The sequence below is a fragment of the Microtus ochrogaster genome, chromosome 2, assembly GCF_000317375.1.
Source record: "Microtus ochrogaster isolate Prairie Vole_2 chromosome 2, MicOch1.0, whole genome shotgun sequence".
Lineage (NCBI taxonomy): Eukaryota > Metazoa > Chordata > Mammalia > Rodentia > Cricetidae > Microtus > Microtus ochrogaster.
This window is the reverse complement of record NC_022010.1, coordinates 73,032,841-73,046,817: the sequence shown is the minus strand read 5'-3', so window position 1 is coordinate 73,046,817 and position 13,977 is coordinate 73,032,841.

The window sequence follows — 13,977 nt, the reverse complement described above, 5'->3', positions numbered from 1 at the left end:
ACACACACACACACACACACACACACACACACACACACTACCCTTGTTCCCCACTCTGCCCATAGGGCCCAAGTCCTAGCAAAGGGGCTGATATCCCCTGGGTTCAGTGTTGGAGGACTCTTGGTGAGACTGGCTTGAGCCAGTACTTCTGATGCCACCGAGGAGTTCCACATCCTAGTGACAGAGAGCGGAAGTGTGAAGCAAACTGGCACAACATGTGAATGGAGGAACACGTTGCTGAGGCCCAGAGGTGTCCCGCAGCAAGGCCGAGGTCTTTAGAGTGGCTGTGGAAAGATGCAGTACCAGGGACACCCTTGATGACCTGGGGCTCCTGTGCTCCTTCTCCTTCGTGGGTAAAATGCTGGAGGTTTGCTTGTTTGTAGCCCAGTTTGGGTACGTGGGCTTGAACTTGTGAATGATGAGCAATGCACTCTACAGCTGTCCTATTTATTTACTTATTTATTTTGAGACAGGTTCTTACTAAGTTGTCCAAGCTGGCCTTGTAACCCAGGCAGGTTTTGGACATTCGGTCTTCCTTCTTTAGCTTCCCGAGTAGCTAGCACCACACGCCTGTACCAATAGGTCCAGCTATGGTGCTATGTTGGAACATGCACTCCTATGATGTTCTCATGTGCTCTTTGATAGAGAAATGTCTGTTTCCAGCTAGAGCAGGATCAGCATAGAAGTCCATGTGAACTGTATTAAATAGATACTTTTATGCAGCCTGCAAGCTCATCGTAGGCGAATCCCCCACCCTCCAGCTCTTCCAATAGACTCCTTTCTCACTATGGATTTTCTGTCAAGCCTTTCCCTCCCCACAGAGTACCAGAAGGGTCCCAGGAGGCCTTCACCAACATCCATACACCAAGGGCCATAAGACATCTTGTGGGTGAGCAACTGTCATTCGAATCTCTGCAGACCTATCATGGGGACCAGAATCAGGCCTGGCTGCCCAAAGAATAAATAGTGATGCTCCTAAATCCACCCCCACTGCTGAGGATGCTCAGGAACTGAGTTAGCTTGACCTCTGGTCAAAAGCCCAGTCTCCCACTCAGAGCAATTACTCCATTCCCTGGCGGAGTATAGGGGCATCCTAAGCAGAGGTTAGGGAGGAGGCTCGGCTCTGGGGTGCTCACTAGATAGGGATCACACACACACACACACACACACACACACACACACACACACACACACCAATTCTCAGCTCTCTCCCAGGGGCTGAGTTATTGCCATATGGCTGCATTGTCTGGCTGCAGGTTAATGAAGAAGGGTGCAGTTAGGACCCAGAGCTGAGCTGGCAGCTTAGGCTATGAATAAACAGACTGGACAAGGAGGTGGACACATTTATTGAAGGCTAGTGGGCACAGCCCTGAGAGTGTTGTCTGTCAACTCATGGATTTCTCACAGTTAACTCTAAGGAGGTGCTTTTGTCCCATATTACAGGCCAGGGACCTGTGTGAGGGCAAGTGAATGACATAGGAAAACAGCTCATAAGCTCAGGCAGCGGGCTTGTCCTACAGGAGTCTGTCTGATAGAACCCATACCAGCTCCAACCCCAGATCCAGCAGTCCCCAGACTGGCTTAGCTCCAACTGGGGAACTCTTGAATCTGATGCTGCCCCCTCCCCTCAACAGGCACTAGGGAAGCTCCTGGGTGCTCCCCCTAGGTGCTTGGACCCCATCTGTCCCTGACGCTTCCATCTGGGTTACAGGCTGTGCCAACAGACTTTTGCAATTAGCGGGCTCGGATGGGCGCATTGCAAGGGTGGAGGAAGGGCCGGAGCAGGTGAGCCGCGGAGGCTCCTCATTAGGGGCTGTCGTTACTGCCAGGACAGCTGCGGGTCCGGTATCAGCCGGAATCCCAAGCCTCAACCCCTAAAGGGTTGAGCTTTCCGAGCCTGGGGAGCAATTCAGAAAGGCGTCGCATTTGCGGAGGTCAGGCAGACACCGAGGCGCTGGGACTCCAGAGCTTCTGCTGGGACTGTGCACTCACCTTCGTAAGACTTCGGACTCGGCTTTTCAACACCCTGAGCCCCTACGCTCAAATGCGCCAGTGTGTCGAATTGGCCCTTGAAATTTCCGTTTGTGAGTTCGGAAGCCAGACAGCCTGGCAGAACACTAACTACCTTGGAAGCCGCATTTAGATTCCCATTCCTCCAACCATTGCTGTGTAGCTTAGCGGCCTACAGGGGTTGCTTTGAAAGCTCGCTTTGAAATGTGCTCCCTAAGTCTCAGGGTTGGATGCAGCAGGGCTAGTCTTCTGAAGTATTCCCCGGGTGGCTGGGCGCTCTGCATCGGTTCTAAATGCAGCAACTGGCTTGTGCCATGCAAACCCTTTTTTTAAAGAGGGTGGTGGCTGCATAGTGTCTGGGTCCACTGGTTGAAGGAAAGGTTGGAGGTCCTCCTCCGAGAAGTGGGAACGCAAAGGCAATCAAAAGTGCCTACCCTTGTGTGGGGACCAAACAGGCTGCTTGGGGGTGCACACACATCAGACTCCATGTACCCGAACTGGGATGGCTTGTGCACAGAGGGTAATACACCTTCATAGGACCATCCAAGCCGGCGTTTGCATACACATCCTCCAGCTAGTGCTCTGAGCACTAGAAGCTGTTAGCTGAAGTTCTCAGATGTGTAACTCTCTCCCTGGCTGCCATGACAGCTAGCCAATTCTAGTCTCTGGGAGCTGAGCTTTCTCCTCCCAAACCAGTCTGACTCTCGGAGCTCTCTTCCTGGTGGCCTGGACCACAGAGAAATTCCACCCTCAGGACAAAATCAGTTCACAAACAATTTCCCCCTCTTTTATCTTGGAGTAAAAGCCTGCCTTGGAGACTTTAGGCCTCTCAGAAGCTGTGAGATGTCAGACCAGAGTCTGTTTCCACCACTGTAGAATGGAGACAAGATGGGCATTCTCTAGTGTGCCCTGGGCAGGTCAGGCTCCAGCTATCAGAATGCCCCGTGTCCCCTACTGCAGAAGCCTTGGGAACTCTCAGCTGGCAGGAGGACAGTTAGGCCCTCTGTCTATGGCCCTCAGATGACCAGCACAGAAACATTCTGAAGTACAGCCAGGAGCCTCAGAGATGAGACACCTGGGAGCCGGGCTGGGGGCTCCCCTCAACCCCAGTTCTCCCCTCTGAAAACTATTCAGGCCAAGTCAATGCTAAGGAAGACACTGGAGTCCAGTATGGCTTAGCCAACACAGGAAGGAAATTACTTCAGCCAGCCCAGAGGGGTACTGGCAGGCAGCTTCCGCTTGAGGGACAGAGAGCCTGGGCATCCAGGGCTGTCCATCTTTTCCAGCTCAGTTCCAGCTTCAGTGGATCGGGCTCACAGGGCTTGCCATTCCCTCCTCATACCCCCTCCACTGGCAGGTTCAGGACCTCAGCCACGCCCGCCCACCATCTGCTTCCTGCCATCACCCACTGCTTTGTCCACTTACTTCATTTAAGGCAAAAAAAATGTTGCCATCAGCCCCTCCTGTCTTATCCTTTTCCTATTTTAATTAAGGTAAAAATTAAGTATTGTAAGGCATGGGGAGGAGCTCAGTCAATGAAGAGTTTGCCTCACAAATACATCTGAGCTTGATCCCCAGAACCAGGTAAAGCAAAGCTGGATGTGGAGGCTCGGCTTGCAAACTCACCCCAAGGGAGACCAAGATAGGTGGGTCCGAGGGCTTGCTGGAAATCCAGACTTAGCCTACTCGGTGAGTGCCAAGCCAGGGGAAGATGCTATACAAACTAGATAAACAAACAAAAAACCAGAAAACAGTGGCAGGCACCTGAATGACCCTTGAAGCTGTTTCCAAAACCACATTGGCATCCTTTTATCTGACATACATTGAGCACAACAGAAGACTCCCAGGAGGGCAAATCCTGGCTCACCATCTTGGCCCCACATTTTGTCCTCATCTTTTTATTCTGGGCAACTAGAAACCAACACTGAAACTGACTTAAGAAGCTTGCTCCCTCAATCCCACCCCTGAGACAGAGCTTCTCTGTGGAGCTCTGGATGTCCTGGGACTCACTCTGTAGACCAGGCTGGCCTGGAACTCACAGAGTTCCCCCTGCCTCTGCCTCCAGAGTGCTGGGATTAAAGGTGTGCGCCACCACACCCGCCCAGCTAAGAAATGTGGTTTTTTAAAACAAGAGCTTTGAAACATAGCCCTGACTAGAAGCAGGAAATGAAATGAGTTTTAACACTTGCAAATCAAGGAATTACGTTTCTTACGGAGGCACAGAAGCTCTGAACATCAAGATCAGAGCCCCCCCCCCTTATTGAAAATAGATACTTTTCTCATAGACTATATCCTGGCTACATTTCCCCCTCCCTATACCTTAAGGTCACAGTTTTGCTTTTCCTTTTCAGTCTTCCATACTCCCCTGGCATTTCCAGCCCTCTATTTTCTCCATCTCATGTTAAGCTCAGTCATATTAACTGACCCCTGTAACCTGAGCCCCGGCAGGCAGTGCTTGCTCGCTAGTCCAGCCATTCGATCATTGACAGAATGGCGTTCATTGAATGGGATCAACACATGCAGATGACTTTTGGCTTCCAGGCCATTTTTTTTTTTTTTAAATAGAAAATAGAAGAGTCACAGAGCTTCCCTGGGAGCCATGTACAGGACAAAGCAAGCAAAATCTAGCTCCACAGAGTAAATCAACAGATTGTCTTTTCAAAAAAAAAAAAAAATCCCAGTGTCTTGGAGGCCCTGATATAAAGAAGAGATCACCTGAAATGATGGGCTAGGATCAAAGCAATTCCTAAAGCTGAAAGGGAACATTCTCCACCATGAACACACGCTGCTTCTGAGCACAAGAAGGCTGCAGACCTTGAGATGTAAAGCCAGTCTGGGGGGAATGGGCATATGGGTAGACAATTTCTTCTTATTCTTTGGAAGGCAAACTCTTTGGATTAAAAAAAAAAAGACATACATTTAGTTGGATAAATCTAATTGTTTTAAAAAGATGTCTTTATTTTATGTGTATGAATGTTACCTGTATGTGTACCACAGGCATGCCTGGTGCCTGCAGAGGTCAGGAGAGGGTGGGGGAGGATGGGTCTTGGGAGACACCACTGCCCAGCTCATTAAGCATGCTTAAAAAGAAGAAAGAAAGCTGGGCTTGTTGGCACACTCCTTTAATCCCAGCACTTGGGAGGCGGAAGTAGGCACATCTCTGTGAGTTCAAGTCCAGCCTGGTATACAGAGCGAGTTCTATGACAGCAAGGACTACACAGAGAAACCCTGTCCTGAAAAAGAGAGAGAGAGAAGTTTAGTGGCTATATTTATTCCAAATGCAAAGCCCTCCTTTTGTTGAGTCTGCTGGGCTGCCAAAATGTTCGTGCAGAATAATCACAGCTAAGAGAACAATGCTGAGCTAAGGGCTGGCCCTGTGTTAATGTCCTCATGCCTTACAGGCTCCACCAGACAGCTGTGGCAACAGTCAGGCCTGCCTGCCTGGGTCAGAACTCAGCCCCAAGCCAGTTTCCAGCTCTGTCCTGTTCTAAAATCCCTGCTGGTTTTTGGAGAGAAGACGGTTGCCCTTGGAGGAAGGGACGTACCCATTCTCCCCAGCTCAAAGGCGAATGTGCCAGGGGCTGGTAAGCAGAGGTGTGCTTCTGTTAGACTGAGATGTGATGGAGAATTTTAAAACATTTATACACGGCAGAGTCAGGAGAGGGAGAGACCGGGTCAGGCTAGTGTGTTAACATGTGGGTGTTACCCATCTGCTTTTTGACTTCGACATAGTGTGGCAAATGTAGCCCTACTTTCTTTCCCTTTCATCCAGAAGAGTCTCTTATATTACACTCTGAAGTAAGTCAGTGGGGAAGGAAACTGATCCAAATCAATACCAAAACTACACAGGCCAGACCGTGGGGCTGGGCCGGGGTTTGGGACTGGGGGATAAATAACTCAGTCAATAAAGTGCTTGCCTTGCATGAGTTCAATCCCCAGAATTTCCATGAAAAAAGCTAAGTGTGATCCTCGAGAAAAATCCAGGTGTGGTGGCATGCTCTGGGATCTTGGCACACGGAGACCAGAAAGTACCATCAACCCCTCTGCTGGGAACCAGCTTAGCCTCCTTAGTGAGTTCTAGGCCAGTGAAAGACCTGGTCTCAAACCAAAACAAAAGAGTGGCTGGCACTCGAGGAAGGAATGATGCCTTCTGTCGGACTCTGGCCGCCACATTTATGTGCATACACACATGCAAACACCACATATATGTATGTGCACAGATGCATACACACACACACCGGGGCACAAGATAGACACACACTTGCATACACTTAGCACCCACACTGTACATGTATGCAATTCCTGGGCACATGCATAGACACACACATGAACACACACACTTGTGCACACACACACTCTTTCACATACATGCACAAACATCAGCCTCTGGCAGCTACAAAACAGAAGCTAAAAAGAAATGCTCACCCCTGTTTGCCACATCTAAAAAGGAAGCCAACACGAGCATTATCTTGCCCCTTCCATCCATCTGGAAGCAAAGGCCACAGCAGGTGTGGTTGGGCCAATGGCCTAAGGCATCTTTGTCTAGGACAAACCTGGGGTTCAGTGCCCGTCTTTAGTAATAAGTCACCCACAGAGCCATGTGAAGCTTGTTCTCTTCTCCAGCTCACATCCCCAGGGCTGGGCACTGGGACACAGTTGGGCAATGGGATTGAGGGTGGCACACAGAGAATGACACTTCACATCAGTGCAAAGCAGTAAGCAGCAGAGACACACAAAGACCTGAAAGTACCATCAACCCCTCTGCTCCATAGCACTCAGGTTTGTCACCGACTAGTGATCTTCAAATCTGGTCTAGGTCTCACTGTGTTCATGGGAGAATCCCTGGGAAGCTGGCATGAGCCCCAATGCCACCAGCCTATCTGGGATGCTCGGCACCTTTCCCAGTAATGCAGTGTGGCCAGGTGTCTCCCGAGACCTCAAGCACTTACTGCTGGGATGGAGCTGCACAGCCACCATCACTGCACACCCACAGAGTGTGGTGGACAACATGGAGTGGAGTGAGTTTACCTTGAAGAGAAGCAAAGGAAAAAAAGATTTTGAAACCAACAGGGCTGGTACCATGCACAGCAGAAGAAGCCATGAGAGAGGGAAGTCCAGGATGTACCTCAGGCAGGGCACAGAAAGACAGCTAGCTCCAGACAGTACTCGGGGGAAGATGAGTTCTAGGGAGGTGGCTTGGGACTGACCTCAACTGTGGTATGTGGAGGACCAGGATGCCTTCCATCATTTTGCCGTTCTCAGTGTATAGTCCCTATTCTGTGGCTGAGGTGACAACTCCAGACTTTCCACCACACCCACATTCTTGGAAGTGAGATCAAGGAAGGATGGGCTCTCTTCCTCTCTGGAGTACAAACCAAAAGCAATGTCACTTCTGCCCAGATTCCAGAGCAGCACTGAGTTTCATGGTCACATCCAGCTGCAAAGAAGTTTGGAAAGTGTAGGTTTCATTTCATCTTAATCAGTTTTGACTCCGTAAAGACACAGGGGGCTTGTGGGTACTGACCAGATGAGGCTGTTTGGAAGCCAGACCACAGTAAGGACCTTCAGAAAAGCTCTCAAGGAGATCGGGTGTTCTTTCTGCGTGTTCATAGAAAGTTAGGGTGGGGAGCTCAGCTGCAAAGGTACGGAAGACGGAAGGGAACCCTGCACAGCGGAGCAGGAGAGAGTAAGTCCTAGGTGGGCTGGGCTGGGACGCAACGCTCTTGTCTGTGATGTCCACTTCAAGTTGGCCAACCACCTTACTCTCGATTTTCCCGCGGTGCTCAGGGATGACTGTTTTTCTCAACACATTCAATGCCCAACAGATTTTTTTTAATATTTAATTATTTATTAAGCATACAATGTACTGCTGGCATGGAAGGCACCAGGTCTCACTACAGATGGTTGTGAGCTACCATGTGGTTGCTGGGAATTGAACTCAGGACCTCTGGAAGAGCAGCCAGTGCTCTTACCCTCTGAGCCATCTCTCCAGCCCTGCCCAACAGATTTTATGACACACGACGATCTTTGGCCCTGAGGAATCCCTCTGCGTTCTGGGCCTGGCCTGGCCTGGCAGCGTTGGTTCCAGCAGAAGATATAGAATGGTGATGCCCTCCAGCTCTGCTTCCCACACAGCACCCACACCACGAGAGGATGGAGATGGCGGTGACAGAGGCCGACCATTAAGATCACTTGAATTGCTACCTGTCATACATTTCTTTCTTATTTAAGGTTCCTGTTAGCAATAGACATGCTGGGATAGGAGAGGATGGAGGAAGTCATAGGCTGTATCAGGCTTCTGTTGTTGAGACTAAATGTCTGAAACCAACAACTTAGAAGGAGAAATTCTCCATTTGTCACATGATTCTGGGGGGTCTCCATCCATTGTCCTCGGCTCCTCTGCTTCTGGACCTGCAGTAGGGTCATGAATAAAGGCTGTTCTGGTCACTGTGGACAAGAAGCAGAGAGAGGACTACAGTAGGGCAGACAACAAGGAGCTACTTTCTCCAGCTAAGCCCCTCCCCAACAGCACCACCTGAACACCTAGACTTCAAGACACGGGCCTGGGGGAACACCTCAAATTTAAACCATAACAGGTGGAGCAGGTTGTATTGCTTTTATTGTTGTTGTTTTACATTTATTAGAGCTAGGTAGGCAGGTGGATGGGTGGATGGGTGGATCGATGGATGGATGGATGGATGGATGGATGGATGGATGGATGGATGGATACATACATACATACATACATACATACATACATACATACATACATACGGAGCAACTCTGTCTGACATGGTGCAGAGGTCAGAGGACATCTTGCAGTTGCTTCTCTGCTTCCTCCATGGGGGTCCTAGGAATCAGACTCAGGTCATCAGGCTGGGGGCAGATGACCCATCTTCCTGGCTATGGGGTATATTTTGAGTCAAAGAATGTGACATCTGAAATTGCAAGGGGCTTGATTCATTTGGTTTCCTACCTGAGAAACATTTAAAGAGATAGTTTGTGTTTATTTGCCTCACCGACTGTAGACTGAACTCAGTGAAACTTGAGTAAGAAAGACCCACATTCGTTAGGCCGTTACCTCATGCTCGACATCGCTCCAGTTGCACTGACTTGAGATGAGATCTATCTTCATTTTTATTTACCCAGAGAGAATAAGATCGCAGAAGCCACAGGGCGGCACGTGGCGGAGTGGGATTCACAAGCCATGCTTGTTAAGCTAACCCCACGAGGAGATATCTGGAAAGCACGCACTCCCTCTAACTCGTCTCTCACTAAACGCGTTGCCAAGCACAGTGGCGCGGTCTCTAGATACCAACAATTAGGCAGAGGCAGGCAGATCTCTGTGAGGTGAGTCTGAGGTCAGCCTGGTCTCCACTCTCCACGGTGAGCTCTAGGCCAGCCAATACTGATCTTTAAACTTATCTTTTTACTTAGGAACAAGTTTAGATTCCCAGATATGCCGCAGTGATCATCCAGACACACATGTAAATGCTTCCTTAAGACAGTAACACGGCTACTGTGATTTTCTTTTTGGGTTAGTGTCTCAGGTATCCCAGGCTGACCTTAAACTTGCTGTATAGCCAAGGGTCCCTCCAAACTCCTGATCCTCCTGCTTCTAGCTTCCAAGTGTTAGGACTACAAGTACAGTTTATGTGGGCAGATCAAATACTGCACTGAAGGGAAGTATTCCATCAAATGAACTACCCCTCAACCCCAGTTATCAGGATTTAGTGAAACCACAAGGACCATTTCCCACCAATGTCATTTCTCTGTTCCAGAGAAACGTGGTGTGTTTAATTCAGGATACCACCTCATGTTGGCTCGTGGCTATCACTAATGGTCTCCACGAAAGATTTGCTCCCCTCACAAACCTTTCTCGCTGACAACAGTTAGCAAGCTGCTCCTGTAGAAGATGCCACACACAGTCCACCACCGGGAGAAGGAGACGCAGAGAAAGCTAATCACCTTTGCAGTAAGGCTAGGTAGAGGGATTTTGTCGGATTAGAGAGCATGGTCTACCGGGAGGAAGTATTAAAATCTTAGGAGTGGGAAGGGGCTGCAGCACTGAAGGGACACTGTAAGAACAGCATGGCAGATGACAATTCCTCTGGGAAAAAGACAGAATAAGGGAAGGAAGCTACACAAAGCACAGTTCAGAAATGGGAAGGGTCTATCCTACAGGGTGGCCCGAGAAAAAGAGAATCCCCTCCCCCAAGGAGCTCCTGGGCAGGAGTCTATCCAGCCACACTGGCGGCTTGTGTCGCTGGGAGAGTAGGGCATTAGAAGGAGGGGGAGGGGAAGAGAGAAGGGTCTCAGCAGAGTTACCTCTGCACGTAAGAGAGAGACACGATGCACTTCAGAAGTGGATGAGCCTGCTGGCTGCTAAACACGCAGTTTAAACCTGTTTCTAGCCCCTGCCCGGTCAGCTCTGGGGGGACCAGAACTCTGCCAAGTTCTTCTGGAAAGCAATGCTTAGGTACCACATTGGAACAGGCAGCTTGCCTCTCTTTCTCCAGAACTGTCTGCACTGACGGTCTCTATTTCCTCATCAACGTCAGAAGAGCATTTACTACGAGGAGTGTGTGTGTGCGCGCGTGTGTGTGTGTGTGTGTGCATGTGTGTGTACTGTTTTTACAACAGAGGGTGAGATCAGGGGTGTGGAAAACAAGGAAACCCGATACAGAGGAATCAGGCTTTCTCCACCTGGCATATGGTATTGTTCCCCCGCTCTCATCCCCAGCAACCCCAACTCTATCTCCACCTTTTCCCATACGTGCTGTTTGATTCAACCGTTTTCATTTTGCATTCTGGGACAAGATTGCATAACAAGGAGTGGGGGTGGGGTGGGGGGGGGAGAAAGCGTGATTGACCAGGACAGTGGCTGTAAGGCATCAAAACCGAAAGTTGCCAGAAAAATAAAAAAGAAAGAAAAAGAAAAAAAAAACACATACACAATTGCAATTTGAGGCATTTAACAGCATGTCATGAAACAAACATAACCCTAACCTGCAGGCTAATAAAATCACAAGAAACACATACCCAGGAGATTTGCATGAAGGTGACTGCAATGCATAAGCTGTGTCCTGCCCCACTGGAAAGGGAGCATGGCTGCTCACTGGGCTGAGGTGACAGTGAGCAGAGCAGCGATTAGCATGCTGAAATGACTCAGTGACCTGGTGGGCCACCAGCTCGGAGAAGCCCATGGAAGTCAATACCCACGGTGTCCGGGCAGGAGCGTACAAGGCTCTCCCAATGAGGTTCATGCCCTTCTCTCTGGGAAGACCAGCCAAAGAGACGGCGGGGCTGATAATTACACTGAATAATGCTGTTGTACATGGAGGAGACCCTCCTAGGTCCTGGATGATTCCAGAGATGGGGAAAGACTGATCTGTAGCCTGGTGTGGTGGTGCACGCTTTTAATCCCAGCACCCGGGAACTCGGTGAGTTCGAGGCCAGTCTGGTCTGCAGAGTGAGTTCAGGACAGCCAGGGCTACACAGAGAAATCCAATCTAGGGGACGAGTGCAGGGAACTGAGCTGTGGTGCCTGGACGTGGAGGAAGACTGAGGAAGGCTGAGGATTTAAACTGGTCCTAGAAGATGTGTCAGTTGGGCAAAGGGAGCTGAGAAAAGGCTCAGTATCAGACCAGGCTGGGTTATTCTGCTTAGAGAGCCTCCCGACTAACGGGAGAATGAAGTCTCGACTCTTGGCTCGCAAACCCCAGTGTGCATCCAGACTTCCCTGGGAGGGGATTTGTTCTTTAACATCTGTGCAAATGCCTGGCTCTGACTGGATAATGGAGAATCTCCAGGGCTTAGTCTGTAATCACTGGGGATTTTAACGCAATGAGCTAACCTGGCGTTATGATCTCAGAGATAAAGAGGATCGGAGGAAGGACGTGATTGGCCAATGTTTACTGAATTAGTGACTTTTCCCATTGTTATAACAAAATGATTGACAGCAGTTAAGGTGCCATGTTGGCTCATAACTGTGGGGTGCAGTCTATCATGGTGGGGAAGTCAGGGTGTAGGGATGTGGGTGGCTGGTCACGTGGTCACACTGCATGTGTAGTCAGGAAGCAGAGGGACAATGCTGGGGCTCACCTCGCTGGCACCTCTTTTAGGTGTCACCCTCAACCTGTGAGCTAGTGCTCCTCTCACTTAGGGAGTGTCTTTCCACCTCAGTTGGCCTAATCTAGAAACTCAGTCCTGTGGCTATCCTAAATCCCCTCAAGTGACAATTATGATGAATGGTCACAGACTGTGACTTCACTTGACAGTTGGATTTTCAGCTTTTTACCACAATTCATTACCAACCCTGGGCTTGGAAACATCACCTGCAGTCCTAACCCAGGTACCTTCTCAAGCGTGGCCCTATTCACCCTCCCTCCCTGACAACCCTGCAGTTCCACAGGAAAAGCCTGCTGCTCCCACCCCAGGATGGAAGCGGGAGCCATTCATTCTTTGTGAGTGAGGGATGGCAATGGAATTGCTGGCTTCTAGTTTTGCCTTTTCCAGCATTTCCTTCAGCCTCAGCATCAGGGCCTGCTGCAGTCAGATACCCTGTCTCTGAGAAAGAAATGCTTTCTCACCCAAAACTCAGAGTTGTCTCTCAATCTAATTTTGTTTTCTCTTTCTTTGAAGGTTCCTTTTCTTGCTTTCAATAACCGACACATAAGCACATAAAACGGTATTGTTTATGGAGTCAATTCCTATGAGCATTGCACAATGTTTAAGTCAGGTTAAACACCCCCTCCTCAGACACCAGCACTTCTTACTCCTGTCTAATGCAACTGGAGCCCATCCATCAGCCTCTCTCCATCTCTCCCTCTGCACAACCTCCAGCCTCTGGTTGTTATCATTCTACTCTCAACTTACGTGCAAGCGACTTTTTAGTGTTCTGTATATGAACACGCTCAAGAGCTTCCTCTCTTTTCGGTTTGCTGTCTGTTTTTGTGTGCCTGGCTTATCTCATGTCCTGCAGTGATCTCCAGCTCCGTCCGTGCGCTCACAGCTGACAGGGTTTTATTCCTTTTTACAATCGGTTGATGGACATACGGCTTGTTCCCACTCCTTAGCTATTGTGAATGAAGCTGCAGACACATGAGGGTGCAGATGCCTTTTTCCATGTCTGTAAAAATATATGTATGAAGATTCATGAACGTACGTGTATGGTCAACCAAACAGACGAACAGGACATTCGTATATTCCCAACCTCAATGCCTCTCCCTGCCGCTCGCATAATTCACTAATAGTCAGTGTTCTGTCTCCTCAGCGTCGACATTCGAAGATTCCATCAACCTCTGATTTTACTTAAAAAAGCAAGGGAAGACTGGAGACACAGCTCCCTGGGAGAATACTTGCCTGCCATGCAGGGAGCCCTGGGTCCATCCCCAGTACCTCACAAACCAAACATGCTGAGATAGGCCAATAATTCCAGCACTCAAGGGGTAGAGGCAGGACAATCAGAATTTCAAAGCTATCCTTGGCTATATAGCAAGATCAAGGCCAGCCTGAGCTACATGAGATACTGTATCTTGAGAGAAAGAAGAAAGAAAGAGAGAAGGAAAGAAAATCATTTTGGGGAAATTCATCTGTTCTAAACATGGTATGTTTTGTTATCATTATTTCCTAAGTAGTACAATATGGCAGCTACCTGCATAGCGTCAACATGGTGTTAGCTACTAGAAGCAGCCTAGAGAGAATGTAAAGGGGATGAGAGCAGATGAGCAGGCTATATACACAGCCTGTGCATTTGGTGTGAGGGACGGGAATAACCAAGGGAGACCTGGCTGCAATCACCAAAAGTCAACAACCCTAAGGAAAGCTGAGACAGCCCGCTCCAGGTTGGTTCTAGATGTCTTGGGATGATTCAGCAGGACACTGATCATTTGTGTCCTCCCTATAGTGCTCCTCCCATGAATCTTTGCAGTTCTTATCAGCCCTGGGCCATCTGGTACTCCTTCC